This window comes from Lolium rigidum, chromosome 4 (assembly GCF_022539505.1).
Source record: "Lolium rigidum isolate FL_2022 chromosome 4, APGP_CSIRO_Lrig_0.1, whole genome shotgun sequence".
Lineage (NCBI taxonomy): Eukaryota > Viridiplantae > Streptophyta > Magnoliopsida > Poales > Poaceae > Lolium > Lolium rigidum.
Window position 1 is genome coordinate 238726829 of NC_061511.1, and position 20320 is coordinate 238747148.

Genomic DNA, 20320 nt, shown 5'->3' on the forward strand with positions numbered 1-20320 from the left:
AATATAAACTACTTCATATTCTAGGCGACACAAAAATGACAAGTTCTGACAAATTTTATAGTGAATATCGCACATTTCAAGACTATGAAATTTGTTATATTTTGTCAATTTTGTAGGTTATAATAAAAATTAATGTTCATAGAGATTTTGCACCATTGTAGCATGCATCATTTTCTACCTCTATAATTTTGTTTAAGATTTTTAAAATATGCTTAGCATTCACACACGATTATGTCTTTTCTTAAATGGGCTATTGCTGCGGGGCTTTTTGCTTCTATTTATGACATAAGAGTCACATGCTTCTCTACTTCATATGTCCATGTTGCAAGGGGAACTTAAAATGAAGACCGAGCTACATGTAGCCATTTATTTTTTATCACTTAGAACTCCTATTTCAAATTTTTAAAAATCCCAAATAAAATTATGGAGATAGCTAATGATATATAATACAATGGTGTAATCTCAATATAAACTACCTCATATTCTACGGGACACAAAAATGACAAGTTCTGACAAATTTTATAGTGAATATTGCACATTTCAAGACTATAAAATTTGTTAGATTTTGTCAATTTTGTGTAGGCTAGAATAAAAATTAATGTGCATAGAGATTTTGCACCATTGTAGCATACATCATTTTCTACCTCTATAATTTTGTTTCAGATTTTTATAAAATTTTAAAATTTGAATTTTGTGTTTATGAAAATAAAGAGCTATGCCACACTCCATGTTGTAGGCACATATTCTAAGTGTGAACCAAAAAAAAGGAATTGCAACAATCATAAGATAGAAAATAGAAATATGAAATATAAAAAATAATCAAGAAAAGGTTGTGTGAACCTTAACAAAAGTGACCGAACTTCACCAAGAAAAAATACTCGAACTTCACACAAAGTAGCGGAAACGGTCTAGGGCTAAATAAGTGATTGATGCTTGACATAAAACATGCGAATCGCAAATTCATGTGTCATTTTAGTGGTCCGCTGCCCTGTGATCCATGGCCACCTCAGGTCAAATCGAAGAAACTTAAACTCCCGAGAAACCGAAGTGAGCTGTTGGACCTATAAGGGCATGTACAGGGAATGCCTTCCTTTAGCTTCACACGTCATCTAGAGAAAGCAATAGAGATAAATCATACAATGCATTTTTTATTGTCATCCCTATCAATTAATTGTAAATAATAACATTTTAGTAAGAAATTATTTTACTCAGGGAAGACATATCATACAACGCATAAATAAGGTTCTTTTATTTTCTAAGAGATGGTCTCTTAGTTAAGGAAAGGCAATATTTCAAAAATTCTACATGGCTAGGCTAAGATGAAGTTGGCGTCACTATATTGTACATGCCCTAATGTCCAAGAGACAAAGAAATAGAGCACCTGCCTAATTCCACAACTCCCGGGGTCAGTCAGATTCCAGTATCTTTCATAGAACATTTCATGGTTGACCGGGGGAGTACTACAATCGAGCAGCAAATTATGAGTAACCATTAAGAACAATGATTTTCTATTTGATCATTCTTGTTCTCATTGATCCATCTTTCTAGGCTCCAACCACAGCTGAATCGGAATCGGACAAGGTAGCTAAATTGTCAGTTCTTGGTATACACGATGGTGTCTGCGGTCTGCCTCCTAGCCGCCATCACTGCCGAACCGGAGAAGGAAGGCTAGTTGCTATGGACTATGAATGGCACGACTACATAACCGCTGGACATTTGTTGGTTGGTGAAGCACTAAGATCCTAGTTATTATTCACATGTACATCCGTTGTCCATATATAGCACACTCAGCCTCAGCTTCTACTCCATAGCAAGAAAAGACATACTCCGTACTAAAAATGTTACGGCGCATCTGCTAGCTAGCTTTAGTCAATAGAATGAGTGCAATAAGGACGTTGAGTGACACATAATATCGGTGATGTGTCTTCGGAAATGGGAAGCACCAAGAATTTGAGAACCGCCTATGGACAGAGACGTAGCTTTTCTTTAGCGTGAGGATAAGCAATGTTCAGAAAACCTAGATTACATGCGGACAAAGGCGTTGCTGGTGTGGTCTAATGTCGGAGCACCAGAGTCTCGATCATGCATGCCCTGGTCTTGATTCCACCTTGCGTCTCCCTTCTGACTCGGGGAACATTTGCATATGGAGAGAGAAATCTTGAATAGAGGGTTTTGTCGTCCGGGGTATTTACGAAGAAGCTCGGAGACGGAACTCCAATGACATTCGGGTGAGGATGTGGACTTACTGAAGTGCGCAACTACCAGTTCACAGGCCGACCTCACAGAGGGGTGTGGCAGTGGGACCTTTCAGAAATGATCACAAAACAATCTTGAAAACCTGTTAACATTTTTCTTCCCCCAATTCATACCAAAATTCCAAAACCCGTTGCAGATACAGAGAAAAAGAAAGAAAACAGATACAGAAGGAGGAGGCATTTTGGCTCGTAGGAGCATTTGCACACATTATGCAAAATAATTAAAAATTAATTTTAAAAATGTTAAAAAAAATTGACATAAAATTTGTGGTGTACATTGTGACATGTTATGTTTGTACACAAGTTTTCGTAAAAAAACAACATTTTATGTGGCATGTACAAAAAAGACAAAAAAACTGTCATATACGTAGTCGTGTTGTAGCATCAAAATTTGTCTTTTTTATAGGAGACATATAAAAAAATAAAATTTTCTGAAAACCTGTGTAGGAACATACAATGTCTAGATGTACATGCAAAATTTTATTTCGGAATTTTTTCACTTCAAAATATATTTTCACATAATGGGTTCATATGCTCCTATGAGCCAAAGTGAATTTCCCGATACAGAAGTGAAGCAATATGTTTTGCCTCTTGCATACTCCCTGAACCAAACCAAACAAGTATAGATGTCAGTACACCAATCGAGCAGCAATGTTAACTTAACAACTGAACCAAGATTCAAGGAGATCCATCTTAGCAAAATACCAGAATCGTCCACTTGGAACGTATCCACCTGGTATTACCACAACAATTTCTACAACGAACGTCAACATTACCAGAACAGTTTTAACTCGAATTAGGCCATCGTCAGGGCTAACTTTTTCTTTTCGTGTGGCAAGAATAGGCCCCGTCTTCTACAGGTTAGTAGCTAACGGATGAAAAAATATTTAAATTTCCCAAATTTATGTATCTGATTCTGCCTTCTCCAGCTAGACCAAAACTGCAGTAGCCAGAATAATCGATTATTTCAAGACTGGAAGAAAATGTCCATTCCGGGTGATAGTAAAGCTATATAAGCGTCCAGAGCCATTTAGGACGCATACACATACATGCATCAACCAAGGGCATCGCCATGACATAGCATTGCAATAATAACCACGTGGAAATCTCAGACAAGATAATAGAAAAGGTACTTCAGTTACTAGGCAACGTTTAGCTGGCACTACTAACTGCCACTAAGAGGGAACGTCCTGCCCCAGCTAGGCCATGTTTATAAGATTCAAGTAGCCATGGCAAAGGAACCAACCACAGGTACCGTGCTACAGCACAGAGATGTACATACTACATAGTGCAAACCCTTTATGTACAAGCCCAAAGATCAGGCGCAGCTGATTCTGGAGCAAGCTTACCACCCACCACCACCACTGCCAGCATCCCCACCCTTGTTGCTGCTGTCCCATCCACCACCACCTGCCTTGTCCCAGGAACTGCCACCACCGCCTCCTTGGCTCCCGCTCCCTTCGGCCTTGTCCGAAGATCCTTCCTTCCTAGAACCACCTTCTGAAATAACATGAGAAAGAGTGCTTTAAATCAACTTGTAAAATTAGCATAGCAAATACATGTGAACAGACAAGGAAGTGGGAAATGTGATGGGACTTAAAACACAGGATGTTCGGGGCAAAAAAACAGAGGGCACGTAGTGAAAGCACTGAAGCTTAAACACAATTGAGCTTTCAAGTGACAGTCACTGTTTGCCGCAGAGGATCCTATGTGGGCATACCTGAACCTCCAGTTCCTTTTGACGAATTCCAGCCATCATCACTGCTCTTTCCCCATGATCCTCCTCCGCCTGCTGTAGTGTCACCAGGAGGAGCACCCCACTGACCTAGGATGGAGGATCCACTGCCAGAAGATGGCTTGCTTTGACTCCAGGTGTTGTTTCCATCCTTCTTGCCTGCCTCATCTCTACCGGATGGTTTTGGCGCTCCCCAGCTATCATTTTTGTCACTCCCCCAGCTGGACTTTTCTTCGTTGTTTCCCCACGATCCTCCCCCAACAGATCCTCCACCTCTGCCAGCAGTAGTGTCGCCAGGTGGACCACCCCACTGGCCCAGGATAGATGATCCACCGCCAGAAGGTGGCTGGCCCAGGATAGATGATCCACCGCCAGAAGGTGGCTTGTTTTGATTCCAGGTGTTGTTTCCATCCTTCTTTCCTGCCTGATCACCTCCACCAGATGGCTTCGGAGCTCCCCAGCTATCATTTTTGTCACTTCCCCAGCTGGAGTTGCCTTGTGAAAAAGCTTGATCTCCTTCGGTGTTTCCCTTTGCTGGCATTCCAGTCCGTCGACTGAGACCAACCACCACCACCATCTTGACTGGAGGACCTTCCCTCATTGTTGTCATTCGAGTTTCTGTAACCACCACCTCGGCCTCCGTTTCCCCTGCCAGAGCTCCAACTGCCTCCATCCCTGTCTCCTGACCCAAAGTTGTTGCCTTGATTGCGATCACCTCTACCAAAACGCCCTCTACCTCTTCCTCTGCCACCTTCAGACCTTTCTCCACCTGATCCATCATTTATGTTACTTCCTCCATCCCATGACGAGTCCCCAAACCTTCCTCTCCCTCTGCCTCGATTCCCAGCTCCGAATCCACCCCTACCGAATCCAGTCTTATCATCACCATAATTTGGCTTCTTCCAAGCTGGCTCTTGATCTCCACTTGAGGAGCTTGGTTTGCCCCAAGAAGATTCCTGATGCCCAACAGAGGAACCAGAAGTGTTCCAACTCCTCCATTTCCATTGCCCCAGGTGTCAGCTTTTTCCACTGCTGCAGTAGAAGATACTTTGCTTGCCCAGGGATCAGTTTCTTGTTCCTTGCCTACAAGAGAATCAAATATAAGCATCACAAGGTACCACAAGAAAACAAAATCAAAATGTTCACCCAAACACAGCATCAAGTATGAAGAGTTCAGTAAGTCCCCTAAGCACCTTTAGGAGTAGAAACAATCTTGCTTGACCAAGGATCATCTCGTCCTTCTTCACCTAAACATGAGCATAAAAGATAAGCTTGCAGCATATACACCAACAGTCTAGCGTAAAAGTATATTTTTCTTTGTTTTAGAACTACCAGATGCAGCATTCTCCGACTTAGACCCAAGGCTGCAGGATAACTCTTTCGCCTTTGTGTTCCAGCCATCATTGTTCTCGGCACCTGCAGTCGAAGTCACCTTACTTGACCAAGCATCATTTTTTTTCTCTTGGCCTACAAGATTGAGAAGTCAACATACAACTATGGCTCAAAAATCAAAACATCAAACTGAGTACTCCCTCCGTCCTAAAAAAGGATGTCTCAACTTTGTCAAAAGTTGCATGTAACACAATAAAACTCATCTAGATACATACATATCTACGTAAAGTGAGACATCCTTTTCTGGACAGAGGGAGTACGAAATATGGTTATTTCAATTATCTCTTCGTCACCTTTTGTAACCACCTTGCTCCCCAAGGATCATCTTGTTCACCTACACAAGAGAATACAGGTAAGAACCTTGTAGTACTAGTATTCTCAGTATTTGGCAGATATCATCTTTGCTAAAGCCAAGGATCAAGCTGTGCTTCACCAACAGTCAAGAAGAAACTAGTCAAGAGTAATATTCCAATTATATCTTCGTCACCTTTTGTAACCACCTTGCTCCCCCAAGGATCATCTTCTTCACCTACACAAGAGAACACCGGTAAGAACCTTGTATCTTTGCTAAAGCCAAGGATCAAGTTATGCTTCACCAACAGTCAAGAGTAATAAAAGAGGCACAATTCTAAGCAGTATGAGAAATTTTAGTGTAATCCTGACAAAATTAAATAAGCACAAGTACAGGTTTGATATTTCTTTAGGTCCTGATGGCAATATCAAATTGAAAGGTGATCCAAAACTTAAGTGTACATTTATACTAGAGAAAGTAGTACTCCAACCATGTCCATCTGATAACGCTGCAAGTCTGAAACAGGCTACTCACCTCCAGACAGTTTTTTATCCTCCGAGCAGTTCCAGGTGGAAGTCTGATTTTCATCGCATGTCTTGGTGCCTTCACTGCCACTCCAAGGCTGACTGTTTCCCCAGTTTGGTGTATCACCACTGCTCCTTTCCCTTCCAAACTCAGAGCCGCCTCCATTTCCATTTCTCCCACCATTGTCTCTTCCTCTCCCTCGTCCTCCATATTGGCCCCTTCCTCTTCCCCTGTATCCACCAGAATCTCCAACTTCGTTATCTACCTGTGTACCAGACCTCCAAGAGGGCTTTGCAGAATTGTCATTATCCCATGATCCCTTCCAGCTTTCTTGGTCATTTCTGCCACCCGAATCCCCAGATTCCCGGCCCCGGCCTCTCCCACGTCCTTGCCCAAACCCACGCCCAGCTTCAAAGTTTCCAGCAGGTCTGCTCCAGGTGCTATTCTGACTATCTCCCCCAACTGCCTCTCCCTTGTTCCAGCTTGATGAACCAGCACCCCCAGAAAATTTTGGTGTACTCCAATCACTGCCACCAAGTTGGTCTGATGATCCAGCTTTGTTCCACTCAGCTGCTTGGTCACCATTGGTGTCTTTTGACTTCTTCCCCCAGGCATCATCTTGAGCAACAGGCAAAGCATCAGACTTAGCCCAGGCATCATCATCCGAGCCGACACGAATAGCAACAGCAGTATCCCAAGACCCACTCTTGTCTGTGTCTTTCGATCCTGTCCCTTTTTCTTGATCTTGGTTTGACTTGCCAAAAGGTTGGCCCCATCCTTGACCGTCCTCTTCCTTCTCTGGTGGCCCTGGCAAGTTTCCCCAACTATCTGCTTCCTTAACTACTTTAACCTTACTGCCCCAAGGATCTGTGTCACCACCAGTTGCCATGTCCACCACCTTGCATGCTTCACCCCAGTTGTCACTCTTTTCACTATCCTTGTTGACTGCTGCTCCACCCCAAGAGCTGCCACCAGCATCAAATCCACTACTACCTCCAGCTGGTTTACCCCATGCATCGATCACTGGAGCTTTCCTTTTTGTGTAGTGCTATTGCCCCATGGATCAGAATCACCATCAGCAGATGTTGGTTTCTTACACCAAGGATCAACTTCTGCTTCTCCATCTGAAGATGTAAAGGTGAATCAGCAAAACTATAAACACATCAACTACTGGTGAATGAACGTAAAAAAATCAACAAAACATAAGAGGAACTTTGTCATATAATATTTTGCATTGCTGCAGAGAGATGATGTCTCCAACTTCCCCGAAAGTGAAATAAATGACTACCACGCATGAAACTCTCGACCTCCTTATATCATGCTTTAGTATGCACCATGATACAAGATCATTTCTGTTGGTGCAACTTATAAAGCTCAAGGTTTGCAACCATTAGAGATCAATATGCAAGTATTATTTGCTATACTGCAGGCCAAAGCTCATGGTGTGCTATTAATGTATGGTGGATTTTACTGTACGACTTATATCTCCATGGCATGCTGAGCAATGACAGTTACAGTGTCTGCACTTCATTGATAGGGAAAATTTGCTACAGGACACAGTTAATTTCTGACGTTTGCCACAGAACACCACTCATTTGTGTCTTTGCCAGGTACCATTACAATTGTGTGCCACATTTGCCAGAACACACCGCATGGCCAAAAGCGGGAAGTTTGGCACATTGTCTTCAAAACCAGTCATAGCATGCATGGTCATCCAGGGCAAAAGTGCCGAACTTTCAGTTTTTTGGCCATGCGGTGTGTTCTGGCAAATGTGCCACAAAATTGTAATGGTACCTGGCAAAGACACAATAGATCGCAGTGTTGCGGCAAATGCCAGAAATTAACAGTGTCCTGTAGCAAATTTTCCCTTATTGATAGCACAGACCCACACCAGGGAGAGGGAGAGTTCTAATACAAACTGTTTTACTTATATCCAAACCAACCTTGACTCAGCAGATCAGTCAACATAAATAAGCGTAATATCTGGACTGAATTTACATCTAAAGCTAAGTTAGGACAACAATATCATGCCCTAGAATTTGAAACCATTCCATGCGTACTGGTTTTGTTTTCTACCACAAAGATGCAAGTGGACATGGTGTGATATAAAAAAAAAATACACTGTTTGCTGTTTGACTGTGTAGTCAACTGAATCGCGAGGTTATGCACAAAACACAGATTGATGTAAGCAGAGCATGGTGTTGCACGTGTAACATCGAAAAAAAGCAAAAGCCATACCCTAGTGGACAGCACAGTTGATGGGGGTGCATAAGGGATGCAGAAATTAGTTTAGAGGAACAATGGACCTAACGAATGTCAGAAGACAGACATTGCATTTGAAGTGGTGGCCAATTATTCGAATTAATGACCACTTTATTATTTATATATATCCACTAAACATCATATATCCCTGACTGCCTAGTGCAAAGGCCTGAAATATAGGTTTTTACATTGCAATGCTTACAAACAAGAGCTGCAACATATGTTAACACCAGGCTAATTATGGTATTTCTAGGGAATAGTTATCACATGAAATACAGACCCTTACAAATTACAATATAGATGTAACACGTGTAAATTTCTTTCAAATGAAAAACATATCAGACGAAGGGTACAAAAGTTGGATATTTGGGGTAACACTTCCTACAACTTAATCATCTATTGGAAGATTTTGAGATCGAAAATCTTCTAAAAGATGCCCTACTATAAACAAGTTACTTTGTGATGTAGTTTGTTAAGAAGTCATGTTCCTTCCCATCCAACATGTTAATTCACTGTTCATCCCCTCACAGACTAAACTGATTTGTCTCATACAGCTCCTAGCAGGCCCAATCTATCCACTAATTGGTCAAATTCTTGCACCAATCCAAAGCCTTACAAAAATTATAGAATTTACAGCTGATCAGGTGTCTAATACTTTCAAAGAATTTCCAGTAGACTAAATGGTGCAATATCATTCTTATCAAACCAACAGAAAAATAAATGAAGCTCCAAACTATTCTACTCCCTTCGACTCATATTACTTGTCGCTAATATGGATGTATCTAAAACTAAAATGTATCTAGATACATCTATATTGAGTGAAAACTAATATGGATCAGAGGGAGTACCAAGATGGAAGACTCCAAACCATACCACATAGTAAGGCCTAAAGCTAGATATTACCTGCATTCTGGGCTGGAAATGCAGAACTTGAAGGTTGCCAAGAATCACTGCAGTGAATAATAACCAATTCAGTAATAGTAATTACAATAAATGCAAACAATAATTACTCAGGCCATTTATTTCTCAAAGCGATATTAAAATTTCTAAGTGAAATAAGCCCAACCAGAAAGAATTTGATACCAACCAGTTATGTACAAGAAGCAAGATAATAGGGAACTGGGTTAGCAGTGCAAAACAAAATGAAATAAAAAAGGCTGATGGATCCTAACAAACTCGCAAAGGGTACCCTAAATAAAAATATAAATACTCACTAAGGATCATCAAGTTATTGTGATCAGTGATGTACGTTCTTTTACATTCTGTGAACTTCTGGGCTATAAAGATTTAACGACCTAGAAAATTAAGAAGCTTTGAAGTAAAAAAAATCAATATTCAGTATCCTATGTTCGATTAGTCAAATACATATAGCATTGCATATTATTTTGTTTCATAACAAAAAAAAATAAAGGTGATAGTTCTAGTGCAGCATTTACTAGGATAGTAACAATAGGTATTTTCTTAGGAGAACATAATAGTTACAGTTGTTGCAGGCTTGCAGTACAGAAAACAACAGTTTTTAAGCAAGCAAAGATGTGATAGGAAATTATGAAGATCAGTAATAAAAGGTAAGATTCTTATTTAACACTTAGCCATTTGCAACAAGCCAGAAGGAAAAAATTGTTAGTACTTAGTACGAGTTGCAATCCTAGGAATTTCTCTTTTGTAATGATAGTCTTGATCTACTCATTACCAACTACAAGAACAGAAGAACGAAAAATAGAGGATCGTTAATGTGCAAACAAAAATAAATCTGGTTCATGGCACTACTCGCATAGCATACAGTACTGGTAGCTATGATTAAAGAAATCGGATACAGCAAATTACTGATTAGAAATTAAAGGTTAGCTCCTCATCTTTTCATCTTTTGTGCAACTTTTGCAGCTCAAAAACTTTAAGTTTTATATCCATTGAGTGTCCACCAACAAAAAACCAAACGATTACTGCATATAAAAGATAGCATTACACAAAATAATACGTAAGTTCATCAACTTAAGATTATGGTTGCCATACTTTCTCCGCCAATTGCAAAGTAACTCATCTAGAATGATAGAAAGGTAATCTGAAATTGGTCCTTTTGGTTTCTCATTGTTTGGTAACTGTTAACTGTTCATTAGCAAGTCAATTGCACAGTGCTGTTTTGATGGATGGGTAGGGTTGCATAAAGAGGATTGCATATGTAGGTCTACCAACCCATTCCCCAACCCAGACACATATTACAAAATCTTAAAAGTCCAGTTTGGCTGGTTTACAGGAAACCAGTAATTAATATGGAATCACAAATGAAACTGAAAAAAATTGAAACGAACCTGCCAAGAGATGTAAATCCATTGTCCCATGAGGTTTTGGCTGTTTCTGAACCTAAATATAAAAGCAAGATAACAAATCCATGTATTAGAAGAACAAACTGATGAGCTATTATCAAAGAATTTGAGTCGTATGCACCTTATAAACAGTTAAACAATCAGTTTTCAATTTGTCACATCTTATAAGCTCTACTAATAGGGACGTGGCCTCATTATAGGCAGTAGGCCAGTACCAAAGTAGCTTTGGAAAAGATGGGCAGCTTTTTTTTCTTGTACACATGACAGAGATCAATCTGGCATGTAGAAATAACAAGTGTGCATATGAAACAGACACTTACCCAAAAATGATGTATCATGATTTCCAAAAGAACTAGATGGAGCACTACATGAGTTATCCCTGGCATAACATAACAAGAAGCAAATGTCATGGTGAAATCATGCCTCAATATGACGATTCACACAACACTATAACAAGCAACAAGGTAAGAGAAGCTTGAAACATGATTTAGCTGCATACCCCCTTTTAGTCGGGACTGAGAGAAACTCTGCTTGCACTGCACAACATAAAACAATGAAGTAAAGCATTGCCCAAAGTATGTCTCTAATCCGAGCATACTTATCTAACTAACCTGTAACTATCTTCAGCAAAGAATCTAGCTTAACAGTTACATCATTTCGGAATATCCGAATTACACGGCAGAGATAGCCCTTCAAAGGACCCTTCCGAATACGGAGCATTTCCCCGATTGAGAAGAGTTGTTCTCTGGGTGCCCTATAAGGCCTTTCGTCTGTATGGTCAAGGAAATCAAAACAAAATTTAACTTCTGTTTCAAGCCATAAAATCTAACCATTTAAAAACATGTAAAAAAATCATGAAACACTTACTGCTACGTTGTTCATTTTGCTCAGATGGTATAAAACCCGAGTCCGAGAACATGGGAATTGGACTATCCTCCTGATACACCAAAAACAGAGTGAACAAAAGAATAGTTCTGATTCATTGACAAGCAGATGTATTACATAAAACATACTGAATTTGTCAGTTCCCTCCTTTTCTTGATATTTTCACATGACCCACATTGGGCACAGAAATATCCGCCGTTCTCACTTTCACTTTCATTATATATAAAGAGTATTCCCATGTACAAGTGTTTAACAACTCCTTGCTTACCCTGCAACATAATATTAAGCAGGTCAGTTGGGGGCGAGTGGAAGGAATGCATTCTCAAATACGGGAACTGCAAAGACATAATTCATAGCTATGAAGCATGTCACTACAACAACAACAATATATCATTTAACGTACAAGATTGGTGCAATTAGCAAATATTTGACCATGAACACAGAAGAATATAGAAAATATTTTAATTTAACGCTTTCATGAAAAGCAAAAAGGATGCATACTTCCACATACTGCTAACAAAATAAAGGCTTCATAATAGCTGACTTTGATAGTAGGAAATTAAAATCTCACCTCAACTGGTCCTTCCAGAACTTTAACTGTGTCATTCATGGATATTGTCTTCTTCTGATGGTCAACAGCTGTAAACATTTTGTCTACGCATCCTCTGTTAATATCCTGCTTTCTAACTGTCACAGCGGTTCCTTCAGGACCACCCTTTAAAATCTACAAGAAAATCACTTGTTCTTAGAACAGAACACAAAAATGTGGAACTGAAGTCTGGTGTGCGCATGAGAAGGATACCTTAAAACCATCTTTTTCAACAGCAATAATCACCCCAAAATCTTTTCGCCTGCTCATTAGGAAATAAAATATGTTGAACCTAGTACTTAGTTGACATTGATCAGTGAATAAAGATCATAAAAAAGGGGACTCACCCAAAAAGTACAAGATCATGGAGATGGAATTGATCATCCTCGCCATCACCATCATCATCATAATTTTCTGCAGAACTGGAACCTTTAAGATTTGAAGAACTGGAACCTTTAAGATTTGATGCCTTGGAGCACTTGTCTTTAGAAGATGATGATGGATTCATATCAGGCTCTCTGGACACGTTCCTTTTCTTCTGACCATAAACGCTGGAGACCCAATCCATGTCATCAGCAGAAGTTTTAGTGCTTGGACTAGAAGAGAACTTGACACGCTCAGTATCCGTTGGTTGTATCCCCCAGTAAATCAAAGAACTAAGTGCAACTCTCTTATACAGGAAACCATCTTTGAACATCAAACTATCAAGCACTTCAAAAACATCACCAGTCTGACGATCACGCTTCCTCTCAATATGAGGTGCAAAGAGCCTAGTAGGATCAGCAAGATCATGGAAAGGATGTGAAAGCCTGATTAGAAACAAATGATAGCGCAAGGCTACTGGACACAGGACAATGAAACACTGGACAAAAATCAGAAACAATTACTCTAGCTCCTGTGAACTGATTAGTCGTGGTTCTGGAACTGGAGCTCCTTTTAGGGAAATTGCACCGCCCTGCAAAGGCGAATGCATACACCTGTTAGCCAGACAAGAACATAATGCAAATATAGAACACAATGCAACCAGGCATTACACACCACAGAGTTCACTGCCATACTTTTTACTGTAACACAAAACAACATTGGTGATCAACTTTCTACGACAAAGGCAGGTGTCCAAGGTTGACGCTAAAGCCACCAACACATACAAACATAGATGCATTACCCAGATCAGCATTGCTGCCAAATGGCAAGGAAAGAATTTTGGGAAGTAGGGACAATACATAGTGAAAATCAGCTGAACTATTTTTGTGATTGACAGCCAACAGAGTTCAACAAGACAGATATGAGTTTAACTTCAGCAAGCACAAATTGAGCTCAAGGCAGATGAAAATGTTGCAAGGCTTTTCACTGCCAAAGAAAAAAAAATAGAATGCAGACAAAAGTGTAAGAGCATTACAAATTTTTTCGCAATAGCTCGGAGATCAACTCTTGGTATAAGCTTTATCAACACCCTTTTCCGCCCATCATCCGCACCGACAACCTAAAATTCAGAGATTTTATGAAGAAAGAATTTGAGAAGATATGAAGATGATAGATCACCACACCCCCAATTGTATTACAATACCTGTGCTAGATCTCCTTTATAATTTCCAGCTTTCATGCGCACCCATGTGCCTGGAGAGACTCCAGCTGGTTTTGCACGAGGTGATAGCAAGCTAGGAACTTCAGCTGCAGGAACAGGACTGCTTCGGCTTACATAAACATTGCAAAATCCTTTGCATGCCTGTAGGAAGCGATGACCATATGGTCAGTTGGTCATTTCACAACCAAGAAATTATGTACAGCATATACATGGAGAAATCATTGAGGGGGAAGAAAACTTATGTCAACTGTCAAAGATGAAGTATGTTTTTCAGATTTCAAATTTTGAACTTAAAACTTTGAAAATTATACGGGAGATAGGATGAATCGAAGTGTGTGAGAGTTAAGCAGAAAAAAATAAAGAATTGCTACTCACAGAAGAAAACAGGACAGTTTTAAACCTTCACCAAATCTTGATGTTAAGTAATTATCTTATATCATCTGAAACCACATAACGCTAGTGGATCTCATGTTGTTTGATTTCAATGGAAGTATCCAACTACTCACCTCTGTAACATCACACGCCTTCTCAGCTTCAACAAAAACAAATCCTCTCACATGGTCAAGTGAGAACGCCGAGATAATTGGCACTTTTGTGCCATACTTCTTCAGGTCAACGAACTTCTGCATGAGGCAGAAAGCCATTTGTCGCTCACGCCCAACCTGCAATTCAGCTTACACGAATAAGCATCTAGCTATCAAACGCTAGACCAACAGAACAGAGCCGGACATCCAGCAATCACAAACCATGCATTTGACTCTCCAGATAATAGGCTCGTTCAAATGGGTGAACTCCTCATCCTCCGCGTCGTCATACTGGGCAGAGCCACCATGACCGGCATGTCTCACCACGACTAGAGTAAGCGCTGCCTGACGAACTCCTCGAGTTCGTCGCCGCTCAACTCCTCTTCCTTCACATGCCCGAGAAATGGAAGAGGGTGTGATCTTTCGGCCCTTCTGTTGTTATCGCTTTCTCTCGGTGGCTCAGGAACAGAAACCTGCAGTGCTCATTAGCAGAAGATTGTTATAAGGCAGTGATTGCCCAACAAGTAGAAACAAGCTTGTCGTGCGATAGTGAAGGGTGAACTGAGAATTATTAGTGCCTAGAAAGGGACAGTAACCTACAGTTCTCTGGTAATACTTGTTAATGAGAAAAGTGCCAAACCCTCCTACTAGACACTGAAAACCGGTAATAAAAAAATGGCGTGATTTGTGTGGAGGTTTTGCCGTACTGGCCATACAAGAAAACCAACCATCCTAACTCTTGATTCCCTCCCACAAAGCAAAACAAGGAAGAAAAAAAACATAATGCAGCTAAGCACTTGAACATGCATCATGGTCGCACCATATATAAAGATGGAAACTTGTTGTTTGGACTTGCATTGGTTAGGATTCCGGATTCTACAACTTTTAGAGTGTAACTAATAATCTTGGGCAGTAGGTGGAGATTTTGAGACGGCTATCTCGAGGGTTTACTGTAACGAGTGGAGGAAACAAAAACCCCAACCAACAAAAATCTACTGTGGAACGAGCAAAAAACACCCACTCAACACCTAGCAAGGGCTAGGAAAGAAAGGGGATCTCAATGAAAAGGCGGCGGTAAACGGGGCAGCATTGGTCGGAACCCTAAAACCCACCCAATCGATCCGCGCGCCGAGGCCACGGACCGACCGCGTGGGTGGGTGACGGGAAATCGGACGGATCCTTACCGTCGTCGTCGTCGTCGAAGTCCTCCTCGGACTCGGGCTCGTCCTCCTCCTCGTACTCGTCGTCGACGCCGGCGACGTCGTCGAAGAACTGGAGGACGCTCTCGCGGCGGCCGCGCTTGGCGGCGGCTTTGCAGGAGGAGGAGGGAGGGGCCCGCGCCGGCGCCGCCGCCGCCGAGGCGGCGCTTGGTGCCGGAGGCGGAGGCGCCCGGGGCGTCGGAGGCGAGCTGCTGTGCCCTTCCCCCGTGACCGCCATGGCGGGGCGGGGCGGAGGGATCAGCGGGCGGGGTGGGGGTGGGGGATGGGGAGAGTGGAGGAATGGGGAACGGCAAGTGTCGCGGCCTGCTCGAGGAAGACAGCGTTTTAAGCCAGGAGACCCTCCGGCTCCGTGTCCGAGGAGTGGTCGCTTTGCAGATGCCCCCTCGATTGGTCTCCGGTGGCGGCGCCGGTTGGGTGAGCGGCGCGGTGCAGGTTGGCGTGAGCGTGAGTGGGATTCTGTCAGTGGCGGCGTGGACGTGGCCTCGGGCCGAAGAAGTGAGAGCAGCCGAGGGCCCAGAGTTTGGCATTGGGCTACGATCATCCACTTTTTCCAGTGAGGAAGAATTTGGAATTATCTTCTTTGTTTTCCTTTTCTGGTTTTTCTGTTTGGTTTACATTTTTTAGTCTCGTTCCTTTTCTAGCGGTATATTACTCCAATTAAATTTGGGATAACTTAATTTAGTATCCGATGATACTAAGCGTCTAAGCCTGGAAGGTCCGCTTACTAGGAGTCCATGCCATAGTACCGAACTATGTATAGAAAGAAGGAAAACATAATCCAAGAGAAGAAAGAACAAGAAGGAAATGAAAATGGATGCCCGAAAATAGCATGGTTAATGAAAACTAGGAGGGTGGTGTTATAGCTTCTCATTTTGGAGATGGAAAGGAACGATAGTTTGAGGTATATAGATCCACCGAATGGCAATGTGCTAGGATCATAGTACATAATTATAGGACCCCACCTCATGAAAACAGAGTGGAACCCTCCTCCCTCCCAACAAAAATTTAAAAAATGAGATAAAAGCTTTCATATCTATAGATCTCTTTCTATTTCCCATGGGGACGATGGAACCAACTTCCACCATGCATCTTTCACCGAAGAGGCACTAAGGTGAATCGTCATGAATAAGAAGGGGGATGTGAGGATAAACCACTAGTCGTGGCCTTTCATTTCGGTGAGAACAAGTGGAACACGCAAAGGAGGCAAGTAGACTTAGGCAAGAAGCACCAACTACATTCAAAAGTTTACTTTGGAGCAAAGGCTACAAGTGCCTCGTTATTTATGAAAAATGAAAATTTGATGTCAAAGTTTCAATAAAATATGAAAAATACCTACATTTGGCCAACAATCTTCTTGGTGGTGGGTGATACGTCTCCAACGTATCGATAATTTCTTGTGTCCCATGCCACATTATTGATGTTATCTACATGTTTTATGCACACTTTATGTCATATTCGTGCATTTTCTCGGAACTAACCTATTAACAAGATGCCGAAGTGCCGCTCTCGTTTTCTCGCTGTTTTTGGTTTCTGTAAATCCTAGTAACGAAATATTCTCGAATCGGACGAAATCAACGCCCAGGTTCCTATTTTACCCGAAGCATCCGTAACACACGAGAACCGCCGTAGAGGGGCCAGCAGGGGCCACCAAACCCTACGCCCGCGCGCGGCCAAGGGGGGCGCGCCCCTAGGGTGTGGGCCCCCCTTCGACCTTCCCGCGCCGCCTCTCCGCCTATAAAAAGCCCCCGGATCGAAAACCCGATACCAATTGACGAAACCTACGTAAACCTGCCGGAGCCGCCGCCATCGCGAAGCCAAGATCCGGGGACAGATCTCTCGTTCCGCACCCCGCCGGAGCGGGGAAGTGCCCCCGGAAGGCTTCTCCATCGACACCGCCGCCATCTCCACCGCCATCTTCATCACCGCCGCTGCTCCCATGAGGAGGGAGTAGTTCTCCATCGAGGCTCGGGGCTGTACCGGTAGCTATGTGGTTCATCTCTCTCCTATGTGCTTCAATACAATAATCTCATGAGCTGCCTTACATGATTGAGATTCATATGATGATGCTTGTAATCTCAGATGTCATTATGCTAGTCAAGTGAGTTTTACTTATGTGATCTCCCGGAGACTCCTTGTCCCACGTGTGTAAAGGTGACAAAGTGTGTGCACCGTGTGGGTCTCTTAGGCTAGATTTCATGAATACTTATTCACCGTTGAATGGCATAGTGAGGTGCTTATTTATATCTCTTTATGATTGCAATGTGTTTGTATCACAATTTATCTATGTGCTACTCTAGTGATGTGTTATTAAAGTAGTTTTATTCCTCCCGCACGTGTGCAAAGGTGACAAGTGCGTGCACCGTGTTAGTACTTGGTTTATGCTATGATCATGATCTCTTGTAGATTATGGAGTTAACTATTGCTATGATAATATTGATGTGATCTATTCCTCCTACATATGCATGAAGGTGACAAAGGTGCATGCTATGCTAGTACTTGGTTTAGTAGCGTTGATCTATCTTACACTAAAGGTTACTAAAATATGAGCATTATTGTGGAGCTTGTTAACTCCTGCATTGAGGGTTCGTGTAATCCTACGCAATGTGTTCATCATCCAACAAAAGTGTAGAGTATGCATTTATCTATTCTGTTATGTGATCAATGTTGAGAGTGTCCACTAGTGAAAGTGTAATCCCTAGGCCTTGTTCCTAAATACCGCTGAGTTACTACTGCTTGTTTACTATCGTTTACCGCTGAGTTACTACTGCTTGTCGCTTTCACGTTACCGCCGCAATACCACCACCATCAACTACGCGCCAAGCACTTTTCCGCACCGTTGCTACTGCTCATACTTATTCATACCACCTGTATTTCACTATCTCTTCGCCGAACTAGTGCACCTATTTGGTGTGTTGGGGACACAAGAGACTTCTTGCTTTGTGGTTGCAGTGGTTGCATGAGAGGGATATCTTTGACCTCTTCCTCCCCGAGTTCGATAAACCTTGGGTATCCACTTAAGGGAAACTTGCCGCTGTTCTACAAACCTCTGCTCTTGGAGGCCCAACACCGTCTACAGGAAAGGAGGGGGAACGTAGACATCAAGCACTTTTCTCGGCGCCGTTGTCGGGGAGGAAAGGTAAAAGGCTCTCATACTACGGTCTCAGTGTAAAGTATTTTTCTCGGCGCCGTCGTGTGTGTGCTCAAAGCTATTTCCTTTAGATCCCGCAATTGCATCTTGTTGTTTCTTGTTTACACTAGTTTGGCATAATGGACAACAATGAGCTTCTTGTTCTATTTCCTGATTTAAAACATGGATTGTTTGATGCGAAAATTAAAAAACCTATGAAATCTTATTTGCATGCCGGTAGTAATATTAGTATGAACGCTTTGAACACCAATGTTGCTAATGATATAGAAAGTTCTAAGCTTGGGGAAGCTGGCTTTGATGAGCATGATATTTTTAGTCCCCCAAGCATTGAGGAGAAAATTTACTTTGATGATACTTTGCCTCCTATTTATGATGATATTGGTCTTTTGGTGCCACCTACTATGGAGAGTAAATTTTGTTTTGATTATACTATGCCTCCTACATTTGATGATGAGAATAATAATGATAGCTACTTTGTTGAATTTGCTCCCACTACAACTAATAAAATTGATTATGCTTATGTGGAGAGTAATAATTTTATGCATGAGACTCATGATAAGAATGCTTTATGTGATAGTTATATTGTTGAGTTTGCTCATGATGCTACTGAAAGTTATTATGAGAGAGGAAAATATGGTTGTAGAAATTTTCATGTTACTAAAACGCCTCTCTATGTGCTGAAATTTTTGAAGCTACACTTGTTTTATCTTCCTATGCTTGTTACTTTGCTCTTCATGAACTTGTTTATTTACAAGATTCCTATGCATAGGAAGCATGTTAGACTTAAATGTGTTTTGAATTTGCCTCTTGATGCTCTCTTTTGCTTCACATACTATCTTTTGCGAGTGCATCATTAAAACTCGCTGAGCCCATCTTAATGGCTAAAAAGAAAGAACTTCTTGGGAGATAACCCATGTGTTATTTTGCTACAGTACTTTGTTTTATATTTGTGTCTTGGAAGTTGTTTACTACTGTAGCAACCTCTCCTTATCTTAGTTTTGTGTTTTGTTGTGCCAAGTAAAGTCTTTGATAGAAAAGTAAGTACTAGATTTGGATTACTGCGCAGTTCCAGATTTCTTTGCTGTCACGAATCTGAGCCCACTGTCCTGCAGGAAGCTCAGAAAATTATGCCAATTTACGTGCATGATCCTCAGATATGTACGCAACTTTCATTCAATTTGAGCATTTTCATTTGAGCAAGTCTGGTGGCCATTTTAAAATCTCGTCATTACGGACTGTTCTGTTTTGACAGATTCTGCCTTTTATTTCGCATTGCCTCTTTTGCTATGTTGGATGAATTTCTTTGATCCACTAATGTCCAGTAGCATTTATGCAATGTCCAGAAGTGTTAAGAATGATTGTGTCACCTCTGAACATGTTAATTTTTATTGTCCACTAACCCTCTAATGAGTTGTTTCGAGTTTGGTGTGGAGGAAGTTTTCAAGGGTCAAGAGAGGAGGATGATATACTACGATCAAGGAGAGTGAAAGCTTCTAAGCTTGGGGATGCACCCGGTGGTTCACCCCTGCATATATCAAGAAGACTCAAGCGTTTAAGCTTGGGGATGCCCAAGGCATCCCCTTC

At 41.6% G+C, this 20320-nt stretch overlaps 1 pseudogene; it reads right to left on the reverse strand.

Annotated features, from left to right (window-relative positions):
* Nucleotides 1-3371: 3371 nt before the first annotated feature.
* On the reverse strand, nucleotides 3372-14686 carry LOC124707356 (annotated as a pseudogene).
* Between the last annotated feature and the right edge of the window lie 5634 nt (nucleotides 14687-20320).